Here is a 16957-nt window from a genome sequence, read left to right on the forward strand (position 1 = left end):
GAGTCGGTCCATGAAGTGACAGTGGATCTGCTCTATGAGTCCCTCAGGAATCCAGACTCCTTCCTTCTTATTGTGCCTAGAGTCTTACCTTCATTCATACTATGAAAAGAATGATCTTCCAGGCTGTGCCTCGTGGCTCACACCTATAATCCCAGTACTTTGGGAGGCCAAGGCAGGCGGATCAGTTGAGTCAGGAGTTCGAGACCAGCCTGGTCAACATGGTGAAACCCCGTCTCTACTAAAAATACAAAAATTAGCTGGGCATGATGACACGTGCCTGTAGTTCCAGCTACTCCACAGGCTGGGGCAGGAGAATCACTTGAACCCAGGAGGTGGCGATTGCAGTGAGCCAAAATCAGACCACTGCATTCCAGCCTGGGTGACAGAGTGAGACTCCATTTAAAAAAGAAAAGAAAAAGATCTTCTCCATGTCTGTGCCATAGCCATTAGTCAGGTAGGGAGAGGAAATGGAAGACAAGCATCTGGAAGTTTTTCACTTTAGTTCTTACAATCCATTGGCCAGGTTACATAAGCACAAATAGCGATAAGAGCCACTGAAAAGCATATTGTCACTACCATGTACCTCATCAAAACTCAGCAAGTCAGATTGCTAAAACAAAGGAAATGGTAGATGTGGAGAGACAATTGTGAATTTATTTCAGAAAATGTATCCATCAGTTATCCATTGCTTCATAACAAACCATCCCACAACTTAGAAGCCTAAAACAACAATCATTTGTTTAGCTCATGACTTTTTAAATTGGCAATTTAGATTGGGCTCCTCTGGGTGGTTTTAGCTGGCTTTTGTGGGACTCACCCATGTGTCTGTGGTTAGCTGAAGTTTTGCAGGGGGGCAGGTTGGCTGTCAGCTGGAGTGCTTTGAATCTTCCTCCTGTCCTCCAGTAGACTATTCTCGGCCTGTTCCCCTGGTGGCTGTGCAAAGTCTTTCACTTGTACAGTGTCATTTCTGCTACATTCTGTAGGCCAATGCAAGTCACACGGCCAGCAATGATTTAAAAGGTGGGCAATACGTTATACCCCTTGATGGGAAAAGCCAAAGGTTACATTGGCAGAGAATGCAGAGCAGAAGAACTTGTCCCAATTTGTGTAATCTGTCACAGAGGATAATCAAATCGTGGTTGCTGTTCATAAATTTACTGCAGTAGAAATATGAGAGAGCACTCTGTTTGTGAAATGTGATGTTAATTAGAGACATATTAAGTTACTCATGAATGGAGATGGATACAAATGTAAGGTCCCTAGGTCATACATAGTTATGAACATGTACAGATACAGTTGCATAACGTTTAAATCTGATCTAGACCTTCACAGTATACATCTAAGCCATGTGATAGGGAACAGCCGATCTCTGTTTTGGTGGTTATGAACTCTCCAGTGATCTGGAAGAAAGAAAAGAAAACACTTATATCATCTAATGACTATAGAAGTCCAAAAAGTACTACAAAGTAGTGACAAAAAGATTGTCCTGGATATCAGAATAGCTGAATTTTAATTCAAGCTAGGCCTCACAATTTAGGTGATATTTACGTTTCCTTTGAGCTCACTTTTCATTGTGCATTTTGTAAAGGTTTTACTAAACTAAATGTAATATTCCTTCCTGTTTTGATTAGTGTTTCTGAGTCACTAAAAATAGCAAAAAAAAGACTTGTCTTTGCAGGTGACCACAAAACTATTAATATATGAATGAAAAGAGAAATACAAATGATGAGTGCACCTAGTATGAAATACCAAGATATATGGAAAAGTCTATAAACCTATCCAAATTGTGTATGTAGGAACTAAAGTCCTAAAATATAACTGTCTGTAAGCCAACTACAGAGACACATTTTCTTCAGAAAAGACCAATGTTATTATTTAAAGTAACAATAAATCATTGATCAACGTATGGTAAATATCCCACAAAAATTATAATTAGTATTCAAATACATTTATACAATATATTATATAAAAATGTTTCTAGTGAATTTGTTTTTTAATAAATACATAATAATTGAGTTCTGGATATTACCCTCCTATATTTTCATAATTGCAGGATATGTACACCTAGATAAGAACTTATTTTTTTCCTCATACCATATGGCCTTAAAAATTCAACACTAAGTCATTTTTCCTCCGCAAAACAGACACTAGAATGACAACCAATTTTTCATTCAACAAGAAGTGTTACATAATCCGCAAAGATGTGAGCAACACAACATGTGGCCACCTAAAACATATATTCATACCTCCATAGCTAGCTACAGTTTAGGAAATGCCTCAAACTTTAAAAAAAACTCTATAGATTGAGCAGCCTAGTGGTTATCGAACAGTGGTGGCAGAACAATAACCAGTGGCACAAATAATTAACTTATTTGAAATGCTGATTATCCCACCAAATCCAGACAAACTGAATCCGAAACCATTTGAAAGAATAAGCGTAGTTTAACAAGTCCTACAGGTAATACTGATGCATGCTAAGGTTTGAGAACATTAAACTGGCGAATACTACTTAGCAAAGCACCTAGGAAGTATGTTTGGAAACATCTGAATGGAATCAGTTCATTATGCTGCCAATGAATTATTATTATCTTCTGCTTTAAATAAATCAACAAAAGTTACCTCTGTTCTCCACATGAACAATGTTTCTGTGTATTGTGGTTCTCTGCAAAAGTTAATGCAACTTTACCAAGAAGAATGTGGGCCATATGCTTAGTATATAAAAGAAAACAAATATTTGTTGACCTCATTTATTACAATTTCATACAAGACCCAAAGAAAAAAATTTTTAAATGCTGTAGGAAGATAACTTCAATATTTCAATAAAAAAGGGATTCCAAACAGTTACATTGTTTTAAAATCAGAAAGAACCATATGGTTTAACAACTTCTTGTTAAGAAGAAAAAAGTCGAAGCTCACAGGGGGTTAGGTGATTTTTTTCAAGGTCAAATTAATTTGTAGTGACAAAATCTGGACAGGAATTTAGGTTTCTAACTCATAGTCTAGTATTGCCTTCTTTAAAATCCAGCTTTCCTGATGAATTGAGTTCCAAAGAAGTACTTCATTGTTTAAAATAATACCACAAAATCAAATAGAAAAAAAAAAAGCTTTATGTGAGTAGAACAATTGAAGAGAATGCAATTAGTCCATACAATATGGGAGGAATAAAATTTTAGATTTTTTCAAAGACTGTTTCTTTCATTCTTTTTATTTATTTATTTATTTTTACAAGAGAACAAGTTTTTCATTTTAAATTTTAAAGAAGACATGACACCCTGGAATGTGGAGGCTTTAACTAAAAGCTTTTTTTTTTATTTCTTAAAAATCCTTTAAGCATAAAGAAATCAAACTCCTTACCTAGAAAAACTCTTTTTATAACATCAAAAGGAGATAAATCCACAAAAGAGAAAAAAATTAACTGTCAAAGGGGATTGTCATAGCAACCAGATAAGAGCAAACTTGGCATAGAAAGCAACCTGATTATTTCTTCTTTTTAATCAAAATTATATATCATCAGGATCTGAAGCAAAACAATTGGAAAACCAGCAAAAGAATTTCAAAGTATGTCACATGCACATTAAAGATTATTAACTCTCTCAGCACCTGAGATAGATGCCATTATTAGTTAATATAAAATCATTCATTTTCATAAGGTTTCTAGCCTCATTCATTCCCTCTACTTCATATATTTAAAAATTACCAGTGTTTTTTTCAAAAACATTTAAATTTGTTTATTTTCTATGTTCCTATGAAAAGTCAGTTCATACTGACTCTCAGTGTTTTAAAACTGGTTTTATATAATATTCATATTTGACTATTCATACCTTATGAACAATTAATACTGACTTACATAGCTTTCAAAAATGTTCAGGCTTACTTGGTTTCATGAAAACAGTATGTTGTCTATGAGTCTGAATTTAGGCTCCTACTTGTAGTGACCTCTTGTAACAAGACATTGAGATAGGCACTTGTTTTCCCTTTTCTGCAGTGTCATATGTCTAGAGGAGTAAGCTGATGAAATGTAAGCTGCAAAGTACGATGACCCTAACAAAATAGGCTCAGGCAGTTTCCATGAGGCCAAGACGTGTCAACCGTATTTCTTGGGTTGGTAGATTATTGCTGCCCTCTTCAACTATGGTAAATTGTGAAAGATGTAGGTTATCCTAATGGCCTCTGGGTAGATGCTTATAAATCTTTAAAACAAAATGCTACTGTTGCAAACAAGAACACTAATTCTTCTAAAAAAAATTTTATAAATTTTCAATACACAAAAATACTTGTGAATGTGCAAAATAAATTGCCATGAAAACATGCCTTTAACCTCTCCATTTATTTCCATATCCACAACCAATTGTTCAAGAAAAATAAAAATTCTCAGTTTACCTCAATATTCCAATTGAAAACTGCTGCTACCAATGGGATGTAGCTGTCAGAAGGAATGAACAGGAAATGCCAGAGCCAGAACAAAACAGAATAAACATTATCCTATTTCTTAGTGGACACTTGACTGTGCCTTGGAATGAGCATGGAAAGTTTCTTCTCTGAAAATAAAATAGCAGCTACATGATGCTGATCAACCAGATGGTTACATTAGTGTATCTTACCTCTTGAGTTCTAACCAAATGTCTGAGAACCTGTGTTCCTATTAGAAAGATGAAATAAGAAAGTAAACCTAAATGAACATTGATTGCATAAAAAATGAAAATACTTTACAGATATGTTAAAAAAAATTGTGTCTTAGGTCAAATTTTATAGAAGCAGAGTCTGAGTGAAATTCCTTTGGAAGGAATTTATTGCAAAAGACTTCAGTATGCGTCTTTCAATAGCTACTAGAACAAATATCAAAAATGATATCAAGAAGGACATGTATCTGAATTTTAAAATTAGTTATGATTAGGATACATGAAAAAAATAAGGCCAAAAGAATAAGAAGGGTCAATGAAGTTAAAATGCTCTAAGTCATATGCACTGCCCACTGCCTTGTAAAATAATTAACTTATTAAATCAAATTATTTTAAAATATGTTGAAAATATCTAAAATTATTAATTTATCTGATAGTTGAGAATGAATATTGTAAACTCCAGGATAACTGGTGAGAAGAAAATAAAAGATTCAATAATACGTAGCCTCAGAAAGTGTCTTAAGTTGGCATCTCTAGAAGTAGCACCTGAGTTGGGAATTCAGTGGAAGTGACTATTGAGGAAGTAAATGTAAGTAAACCTATGAGGAATGAGGAATGTGGGAAAGTACAGGAGAAAAAACAAAGCAAAGGCGTTTAGTTTCAGGAGTACCTTAGCTTCAAGGTGATTCCACCCAGCGTGCTTGAGCATAATAATGACAGTGTTATCCCAACTTTAAGCTAAGGGACTAGGTTTTTGTATACTGCCATTTCAGCCAGTAATTGGATGCTGTTGACCTAAGGTTAGCTAATATCCCAGGCATTTCAAGTCAGATAGATCCCAACTAGCAGAGAGCACTTCTGAGAAGTATGTCACTTTAAGACACGAGAAACTACATTCATAGCAGATCAGAGTTTGGCACACCTGCCCAGAAAAGAATAACTAAGAAGGGAAGTTATTTCCCTTCTGCATTAGATGCCAAAGGGAATAATGAAATAATTGAAATAATTAATGCAAAAAAAGCAAAAAATATAGTGAAAAAGTATATAGGTGGGACAAATAAATAAAAAATAAGATTAAAACTCAAATTATAATTACAATAAATATAAACAGATTAGTTTTTTCAATTGTAATACATAGATTATCAAACCAGATTAAAATATATATAAACTGCTTATAAGAGACCCACCTTAATTGGAAAGAAGATTAAAGAAAAGTTAAAAGAATACATAGTAAAATCCTAAGAAAATACTCACCAATAAAAACATGTATACTCCATTAATATGAGGAAAAGTCAATTTTAAGGAAAGAGAATTATGAGAGAAAAAATTTCTGTATTATGATAAGGGATAATTCAAACAACCAGAAGTATATAAAAAGTTAATGACATAAGCTTGAAATTTATAAAGAAAACAGGCAAATCCATAATACTTCTGTAATTGCAATGAAAAAAATTTAACATGCATTGCTCAATAACTGTTAAAACATGCAGACACAAATATCAATAAGAATATACATCTGGCAATCAACTATCTAGTCTTTATTGGCATGTGTATAATACTAGATTCAACTCACAAAAGAATTCAAGTCCCTTACAAACTTACAAACAACATTTACCAAAATTGACCATACGTTGGGTCCATAAGCAGAAGATAACCAGAAAAACTACAAATTTTAGACATGAAATAATAAACTTCTAAATAATCTTGCTCCAGAGAAGAAACTAAAATAAAAGAAGGTATTTTAAACTGAATCATAATAAAAATCAGACATATCCAATATTATGGTATATACCTAAAACTGTGATTAAAAGAAAATGTATACACTTAAATGCATAGGAAATAAGATATGGAAGATAAAAGGTTTCTAGTGTCTACTCCAATCATTTAGAAAAAGAAAAGCTGCAAATTAAACTCAAAGACAGAAAGGAAGTACATACTAAACAAGCATAAAGCAGATATTAATTAAATATAGAAACACAAGAATATAAAGAGTAGTTATTTGTAAAAATATATTACCTTTATTAGATCAATCACAGGAATAAATACAGAGGGAGAGAAGAAATCAAACAACCAAATTTAGAAATGAAAAGAAAGACACAACAAATGAAATTATACATCTTAAATCAGATATTTGAAACATTTTAATATCAATTAATTGACAAACTTTCAGTCAATAAACTCTACAAAAAATGTACTATACTAAATAAATAGATAATTTGAATACTTTATCTATTTTAAAAATTGATTCTGGTTAGAAATCTTTCCACAAAGAGATCCTTAGAGTAAGATGAATTTACTTGTGAATTCTACCAAACATTTAAGGAAAAAATTAAAAAATCATATGTAATTCTTAAGCACTATCTTTTATGACACCAGCAAGATCTTTATCTTAATTCCTGAAAATAATATAGTATAAACTAACATTACATAACAATGTTTATTATAAAAACAGATGCAAAAATCCTAGACAAAATTGGTAAGTCATAGAAGTGAGGTTTGTGTGTTTGTACGCTTGTTATTTTCTCCCTTAAATGTTGCTGGAAACAAAAAAGAATTGTGTAAAACCCAGCTATATTTATCTCTAGTAGCGAATTAAATTTTAAACAAAATATAAAAATTGTACTATTTAAAAGGTACCAGCATTCACCAAATGTTTAGAAATAAATCTAACAAAAGTGCGTGAGACTTCTTCCCAGAAAACACTAATTTACACTTCCTCTGAGAAAAATTACAGAAGATTCCATTAAATGCTATTAAGGATAACTTAATAAAATGGTAAATTAAATACAATCTGCCCTCTAGATCCATGAATTCTGCATTCACAGATTCAGCCAATCATGGCGTGAAAGTATTCAACAAACAAAATAAGACAACAAAAAAATACAACCCATAAAAATAATAGAAATAGAAAACAATACAGTATAACAACTATTAACACATTATTCACATTGTATTAGGTATACAATACAGAGTAATCTAGAGATGATTTGAAGTATACAGAAGGATTGCAGAAGTCATATGCAAGTGCTGTGCCATTTTATACAAAGAACTTGAGCATCTGTGGGGGGTCGTAGAACCAATCCCCCTCAAATACTGAGGGATAACTAAAATGTTCTTGCTTTGGAACGTGTACTGAATAAATGTCAGTTTCCCCAATATATTATCAATGCAAAATTGCAGCAAGCTTTTTTAAGAAATAAAACTAGAACATTAAGAGCCAAGTTATATGCTGTTTATATGTTGACTGTATCTTGATTTATATATTGATTAGATTTGTGATACTGTCCTTACTTTCTATGTGTTCCTTTACTATTGTTTAATGTGCAATTTATCAAACTTATAAGCCCATAATACAGTTATTATGGCTTCTTTCAACTTCAACCAGTATTTCTGTTTTTTTTTTTAAGACATGGTCTCACTTTGTCACCCAGGCTGCAGTTGTGCAAACATGGCTCCCTGTAGCCTCAACCTCCCATGCTCAAGTGATCCTCCACCTCAGCCTGGAATTACATGCATATGCCACCACACCTAGCTAACTTTTGTATTTTTTTGTAGAGCCGAGATTTCACCATGTTGTTCGGGCTGAATTATTATTTCTCTAAATATGTATACACATCATATTTAACTACTAAAAACAGAATCAAAATGTTCTAAGATATTTAAGTATTCATAGCTTTTCCTTAAAACCCCTCTTAAAATCACAAATTTAATACATCAAATTGTCTTAAATGCTTTAGTTATCTTAAGAGAAAAAATTATGTAAAATATTACATACATTACAAACTCATTACTATACACTTGCACATAAACACTGCATCTAAACATAGAGTATTTAAATGTGTTTCTTTATTGTCACTATATTTATACTTTTACTTTCTTGAGATTGCTTTCTAGGATTATTACTGACACTTTTCTAGTATAATATAATATATTCATAACTGCCTAGGATTACTACAATCATATGAATCAAAAATATAAAATCTCAGAACACGTACTATTCAGATTTTAATTAACAACTGATTTTATTCCCAAGTTTTGGTTCTAGAAATTTTCAAATCTAAAAAAATAATTTAAATATTAGTATGAATGAACCCCTTTATACCCTCTCCCTAAATTTTTCAATATTTAGCATTTTGCTGCATTTATCTGTGTCTCTTTGTGCGTATTAAAGCAATGTGAAACTATTAAAAATAAATTGCAGACATTTTGAATCTTCATTCTTAAATAGTTCAGTGTACATTTTTTATGGACTTTTTAAAAATAACCATAAAAGCATTATCATAACTAAGAAAATAAAAACAATAAAATTATTTAATATAAGGTTTATAGTTAAATTTTACAATTGTTCTTAAATGTCATATATATCTGTTGAGTTTTAAATTTTGTATTGTTTCTTGTTGTTGGTGGTGGTTTTCTATAATCTGGTATCTAATAAGGCTCACACAATACATTTAATTATTCATTTTTAGTCTATTTCAAGCTAGAAGAGGTATCATTCCCTTTTGGCTTACTTTTCATAACAGTAATTTATAGATTCCAACCAGTAGTTTTATAGAATGTTACATATTCTAGATATTTTCATATTGTCTCTTTATAATTATACTCAGACAAAATGTTTTCTTTTTTTCCCACAAAAATTCTGCATTTAATGTTGTGTACATCTTACTGTATGTGCTAAGCTGCAAGTAACCTTTGGAGATACTTTGAGATGAATGATCTGTTCTCCCACATTCACCTATCGTTTTAGAATTCATTGATGATTATTGTCTCAACACTGGTTTATGAAAGTCTTTTGGTAATTTAAAGATGAACTCATTAAAAATAAAAACTATAGCCAGACATTTTAAAAAGTTTATCTACTGGAAGAACTAGATAATATAGAATTCTGAGTATTTATTTATTTTGTTATTGCTGCTAAAAATTTACATATGGCTTTTAATACAAACCAGTTTCTAAGTCATTCAAGATTTTAAAATAAAGATTTAAATGATCAAAATGCATAATATCTAAGAATCACTTTCATTTCATTCAAAGCAAATTAGTAGATAACTGTTACAAATATATATGAATTCTGTATTCCTCTATATAATTTGACTAAACTTAATGTTAGTTTCTAAGATTTAAAACGTATCATGTATAAATTCAACCAATTTTTAAAATTTATTTCTTATGTCCTACTTTAAACTTAAAAAGTATTTTCTACACTTTACCTCAAATGTCTTTAATTATGGTTGAAATAAACAAGAACATTTACCTATGTACTTCAAAATAGAGGAAAGTGAGCATGAGAATGATGTTTGTCACAAGCAAATAAGTACTTTGAATATTTTAAAACACACTCAATGGACCCAAAATTATTCAAAAATAGGAAAATATTAAAATGTCTGTTTTGGAAAGCCTGATTCTGAGAAATAATCTGTCCTGCTCAGTAAAAATAGCTATATTTTAATTTCTATAATATTATCAGTTAATATTTAATCTCAGGATTGGTAACAGTAGATAAGTAAGTGTAAAGGAAAGGTAGAAACCTTCCTCTTTGCCTCTTCTTCTCTGATCATCTTTTTCTTCCTTACAGATTATTAGTTGAGTACATAATGGAAAATAAAACACCTGTCTTTCAATGAATGGTAACCAACACTTATAAGTAGGTATTATGCATCAATTATGGGGATAATCCCTTTTATTAATTGCTTAATCAAATTCAACACTCAAGACAACCTTATGTGATGAACGCTATATCTCTGCCCATTTTATAAATAGAGAAACTAAGAACTATAGGATATAGTGGATTTGTTTATTGCAACTACCTACTCATTTCTTCCTAAAGGAGTCACAATTTTTGTCACTTATCCAAACATCCTGTGTGAGTTCCTATTCTTAGGATCTCACCCAATACCAATTTATTTCAATAGAATTGATACTAATAATTGTACAAGATCCAATTCCCCAATTCTTCAATCATGAAGAGAAATTGTCTAATAAGCTTCTGGAAAAAAATGTACTCATTAATATCAACAGACACTGAAAAAAAAGTTTTAGCTTCTTCCCCTGAATATGATTGTTTTTGGGTAATAACAGGATTACTTGCAGTATGAGCTAGTTTGAAGATGAAACTGACTATGAGCGGCAGCTTTGAGAGATAAACTCTGCTTTCTTGATAACATTTGTTAGCCAGTGAATAAACCAGTCCTGAAAGTTGTGTGGCCTGGCCGGGCGTGGTGGCTTACGCCTGTAATCCCAGCACTTTGGGAGGCCGAGGCGGGTGGATCACGAGGTCAAGAGATCGAGACCATCCTGGTCAACATGGTGAAACCCCGTCTCTACTAAAAATACAAAAAATTAGCTGGGAATGGTGGCGCGTGCCTGTAATCCCACCTACTCAGGAGGCTGAGGCGGGAGAATTGCCTGAACCCAGGAGGCAGAGGTTGTGGTGAGCCGAGATCGCGCCATTGCACTCCAGCCTGGGTAACAAGAGCGAAACTCTGTCTCAAAAAAAAAAAAAAAAGTTGTGTGGCCTGTCCTTGTTGTGTAATGAAGTTTAAGTCCGTCTGACTAAGGGTTGCTTTTGTATGCAATAGAGGTTGTATTAGTCAGAGTTCCTTGGAGGAAAATAACCAAATATATATATTTTTGCCTATACAAATATACATTTATATAAATAAATTTGTCTATACTATATGTAATATAATTACATTATAATTCCATATAATATATAATTACTTTTAATGTAATATAATACGTAATAAAATATATGTAATAAAAATGTAATATGTAACATGTATATATAATATGTAAAAATATAAAATATATAATTACATATAATTATATGTAATCTAGACAAAAATACATTTTTATAAGGAATTGGCTCATGTGATTATGGAGGATGGTGCACCCCATTATCTGTAGTGTGATTCCACAACCCGGAGACATAGGAAATCTTATGGTTTAATTCTAGACTGAATCCAAAGGCCTGAGAACTACAGGAGCATAGTAATGAGTATATGTGAAGTGCTGAAAATATGAACGGCTTGACTGTGGTAATCATTTCACAATATATATGTATATCAAGGCATTGCATTGTACACCTTGAATATATACAATTTTTATTTGCCAATTGTACCTCAATAAAAGTAGGGGCAGGGAGAAAGACTTAAGGACCATAAGCCACTACCTAGCAAAGCCAATGTTTCCATTTGAGTCTGAAGACAAGAAAAAAGCTGGTGTATCAGTCCAAAGTCAGACAGACAACGTAATTTCTCACTTTGGTCAGTTTTTCTTTGTTTGTTTTATTCAATTCTTCAGCTGATTGGTTGAGGCTCACCAAATCTTGGAGAGTAATCTCTTTACTCAGTCTACTCATTTAAATGCTAATGTCCTCCAGAAACACCCTCATTGAAACACCCAGAATAAAGTCTAACTAAACATCTTGGCACTCTGTGGCCCAGTCAAGTTAACACACAATATCATCACCAAGGTTAAGACTGTGAATAGTAGAGGCAGGATTTGAAACTGGGTGATTCAAGACCTTTGCCTTACAAACACTAGTAAATATTGATATATCTACTTCAGAGAAAAAGGAAAGTTATATCTTCGGTGAAGTATAAATAACCCTGAAAGGAGACTCTGATACAAATTACCATCACCATGGATTTTCCATTTTGCTTAAATTTCCCAACACTGCCATAAGCACTAAAGACATTTCTTACAAATTGTTTTCTTTTTTGGTAACCAGCTTTTTCTATTTGTAAGTTTGGTGGATGAAGTCAAAGTTTCTTCAAAAATCTTCAAGTCTTCAGGGATTAGAATGTCGATAATATCAGTTTAAGGATAAGAATTTTGATGGAAAAATTTAATTTGGGGTTCTAAGTGAAATATGCGTATGGAAATAACCAACAGTGGCCAATCCAGAATTCAATTAAAAGATTAGAACAAGGTATATAAACCTTTAATTGTGGGGTCTCCCTTTTCTTTATTATTTCTTAAAATATATATAGGCTATCTTGAGGTATATGTCAGATACCGTACAATCCATCCTTCTGAAGTATACAAGTTAATGTTTTTCAGTGTGTTCACAGAGTTATGCCATGATCTCCACAGTTGATTTTAGAATATTTTCATTATCTGAAAAAGAAACCTGGGTCCAACAGCAGTCATTTTCCCTCTTCACCCAACCCATCAGGCATGGGGAACCACCAATCTACTCTGTCTTCAAAGATTTGGCCTACTATGAAGAGAAGATGCCATGAAGATAATATCCATAGTGAAAGAAGAGCTGTGAGGAGGGCAACCAGGAAATAGGGGAGCTTAACATGTCTCTTATGAAAAATCTAAAGGACAAGAAATGCACTCACTAACTGTTTGGAGATGCGCCATTAAATTTGGATCATCCTTTTTGACAAAAGGTATTAGAACAAGATATGCATAAGTGTTTCTCACACACCAAATGTGTCCCATGAATGAGAGAGTTTGACTGAGGACATCAAGTCTGCTCTAATAGGTCACTTAGGGAGCAGGTGGACCTACAAGTACAAGGCCTAGGAGAGATCCCTCAGACTATGGAAGCAGTTGCAAGTAACCAATAAATATACATCCATTTTTCACTTGAGGTCAGGAGTTCGAGACCAGCCTGGCCAACATGGTGAAACTCTGTCTCTACCAAAAACACAAAAATTAGCATGCCTGTAATCCCAGCTACTCGAGAGGCTGAGGCAGGAGAATCATTTGAAACTGGGAGGTGGAGGTTGCAGTGAGCCAATATCATACCGCTAGACTTCAGCCTGGGTGGCAAAGCAGATTTCATCTCCAGACAAACAAAGATACATCCATTCTTGTTAAAGGAACTACAGGAACTACAGAAGAGAGAATCCAGCAAGAGAGCTTTAAGGAATTCACAGAAGTTCCTTGCCAAGAAAGTAGTAAAACATAGCCTCATGACCCATCTGTCTTTTTTTCTAACAGAGAGGACAATCAGAGCTTTCCAACTTGGTGAAACCCAGAAAGGCCTGCTAGATGGTACAGAGAATAGGAGTAGCTAAACAATCTCGATATATTCCCAGGGAAAAAAACCTTCCTGGTACAAGTGGGCATAGGACATTTTTACATAAGAGCAGCATGGTTCTCCTACTTTTCTTCCAAGCTGAACAGATCCTAAAGGAAGTGTTGCTCACTGAAAGAGCAGTTTGGGCATACTCAGGCATCTCTAAAATAATATTCAAGGACACAATGTCATTGTCTCTAAATTCGCCCTTGGAAGATATACACTTCACATCATCTCTTTGATGGTTTCCTTTTATTTCCCTGTAAGATAGTGATAAAACACTTTCCTTAGATAATGATAGGAAGACAAAAATCCATGCAAGTAAATGGTTTTGCTCTTTATAAGTAAACATTATGTTTTTGTTTGATTATTTTTACCATTATTATCTTCTCTGTACTACTATAAGAAAAACACTGTGGTGTTAAAATTAGTCTCTTTAATCAGACTACAGGTAGAATCCTGGCTCTATCTTTTAGTAACCATTGCTTGGGGTAAGTAATTTTACCTCTCTTAGCCTCTTTTCTTTCATCCATAGAGTAAGGATGATAATACAATATTTCTCATGGAGTTTTGGTAAAAATTTAGTGAGCTACTATGAAAATGGCATTCAGTAAATGTTAACCAGTTATTGAAAAGTTAGTATTCATAGAGGCTGCTGGTACTGCAGCCGTGACTCTCCACTCTGGGTCTATCAGGCCTGGCTGAAGGGGCAAACAGAAAAAGCCACCAGCCAAGATAATGTGTAACTAGTGCCCTCTTGGGATCAAAGAAAAGAATAAAAATTACTGAGGAATCTAGAAAAGGAAGAGGCATGAAGTGGGAACACTAATCCCACAGGAGTTGTTTATCATGGACCCCACCGGGGGACCAGGATGCTATGGTGGCCGGTGAGCCAGTTGGATGAAGCTGAAAGTTGTTTTCTGGTCTAAGAAAATAAATCTTCTGAATGGGGTCTCAATGTGGTTTTCACAGGGGTGGGGAAAGTTGATTTTGGTAAAAGAAAACAAAATTTATTACCACAAAAGAGAGTACAAATATTCTGAAACTGGCAAGAAAAAACCAAGAATTTTGTAAATAGTTCATAATTCAGTTTCATTCATATCACTTAATCTAGCAGGATCTACTATGACTGAGATAAAGTTCCTCTCTCTCTCTGTGCTTTTTAATTTACTACTGGTTTTCCCTTTAGATTCATTCATCTTTTAATCTAAATAGAATATCCATGATTGATTAGATTACTACTGGGCACTTTCTGTTTAAGAGCTGATGGGAATTTTCAATGTACTAATAATCTGATATGATGCCAAAGTTATTTTATTCTTACTGCATTATTTTTTTAACTAAAGCTTAGTAAACTCTTGTAAATTTGTTTTAAAAAGAAAGGAAAATAAAAAATAAAAATATTTTATAATACTTTGCTTATTCAGTGTCCACTATATTAAATTACTTTCTTCTAAATTGTTTTGCATTTTCCCTATAGGAATTGATTGCTGTCTAATGGATTTATGCAGTGTTTATATAAGGTAGAGAACACTTCAGTAAAAAATTGATTCAATGTATGTACACTGTAATTGTAGTAATGTAACATGACAGGTTGAGTTTTTATTTTTTTAGATGGAGACTTGCCCTGTCACCCAGGCTAGAGTGCAGTGGTGTGATCTCCACTTACTGCAGCCGCTGCCTCCTAGGTTGCAGCAATTCTCCCACCTCAGTCTCCTGGGTAGCTAAGATTACAGGCATGTGCCACCACACCCAGCAAATTTTTGTATTTTTAGTAGAGATGGGGTTTCACCATGTTGGCCAAGCTGGTGATCTGCCTGCCTCAGATCTGAGGTCAGTAGTTCGAGACCAGTCTGGCCAACATGGTGAAACACCGTCTCTAGTAAAAATACAAAAATTAGCCAGGCATGACGGTGCATACCTGTAATTCCAGCTGCTTAGGAGGCTGGGGCAGGAGAATTGCTCAAACTTGGGAAGTGGAGTTTGCAGTGTGTGAGATCACACCGCTGCACTCCAGCCAGGTTGGCAGAGTGAAACGCTGCCTCAAAAAAAAAAAAAAAAAAAAGAGAGAGAGAGAGATGGAGCCTTTAGGAGATGATTAAGTCAGGGAGCTTCCACTCTTATAAATAACAACCACCTTAAAAAAGGGATGGAAGGAGCCAGCTGGGCCTCCTAAGTCCTTCTGCCTTCCATCATACAATATTTGCCCTTTCTGCCACATGAGGATGTATCATGAAGGCCTTCACCAGATGTCAAATGCTAACACTTTGATCTTAAACTTCCCAGCCTCCAGAACTATAAGAAATAAATTTTTGTTGTTTACAAGTTTCCCAGTTTCAAGTATTTTGTTACAGCAGCACAAACAGACTAAGACACCACTCCTTCCTATAAACCACTTTTCCTACATGCCTGTTATGTGTCAGCCACCTTCATCCAAATTTCAGACTGTTCACTTGATTTATAACATGTGGTTTGTGGGGGTTCTTTTCCTAATAATTTCACTACTTTTGCTTTTGAAAAAATCATACATACCTGTGAATATACATGTTAGCTCAATTTCCAAGAAAAACATCTCAATAGTAAATACATTGAGGAAAGTTCCTCCAAAACTTGGAACGCATTTGTAAAGCTTAGATAATCAGGTAAAGAAGTGGGATTAAAAAAGGAAACTAACATCCTTTTTGGATAAAGGAGGTAAAACTAGGAGCAGGTGATACAGTCGGAGACATAAAGAGGAGAGCTAAGCCAAACTCCAGAGTTTGACTAAAATGAACAAGGAGGAACTCTAGACCAGGCCTATAAACTGTATCATAGCAGGGCCTGTGGTGCAAGTAAACGTAGAGAATTAATAGCTTTAGAATCTCATACCCACTGGTATATACATGGAACTATAACCACTTGACAATGTAGAGACCAAAGTACCTTGGGAATCTAGTAACTTTGGGTTTATCCACATAATTTCCACCTGTCCGCATGCTTCATATGACTGTTTCCCCATGAATTTCTGACCCTCTCCAAATGGCATTTAATACATAGTCATATTTTCTGCAATTATCAAAAATTGATGATATTTTTTACCTGGAGAGACAGCAGATACCTTGAAGGCGAAGAAGACAGTGATTCATTTTTCCTTAAGAGGCAGTAGAGCAGGATGGTTAAGAGCAAGCGTTCAAGCACTGGTGTGCTGAAGTCATTCCCTCTGGTCCCAAGACTACATTGATAAATATTTAAAAATTTTATGACTCAGTTATTAAACCCAGTTGATTACTTGAAATCTGCTATGGTGGGAGTATCTAAACCA

The sequence above is a fragment of the Sapajus apella genome, unplaced genomic scaffold (assembly GCF_009761245.1).
Source record: "Sapajus apella isolate SASKATOON/1434 unplaced genomic scaffold, GSC_monkey_1.0 scaffold8, whole genome shotgun sequence".
In the NCBI taxonomy this organism is placed as follows: Eukaryota; Metazoa; Chordata; class Mammalia; order Primates; family Cebidae; genus Sapajus; species Sapajus apella.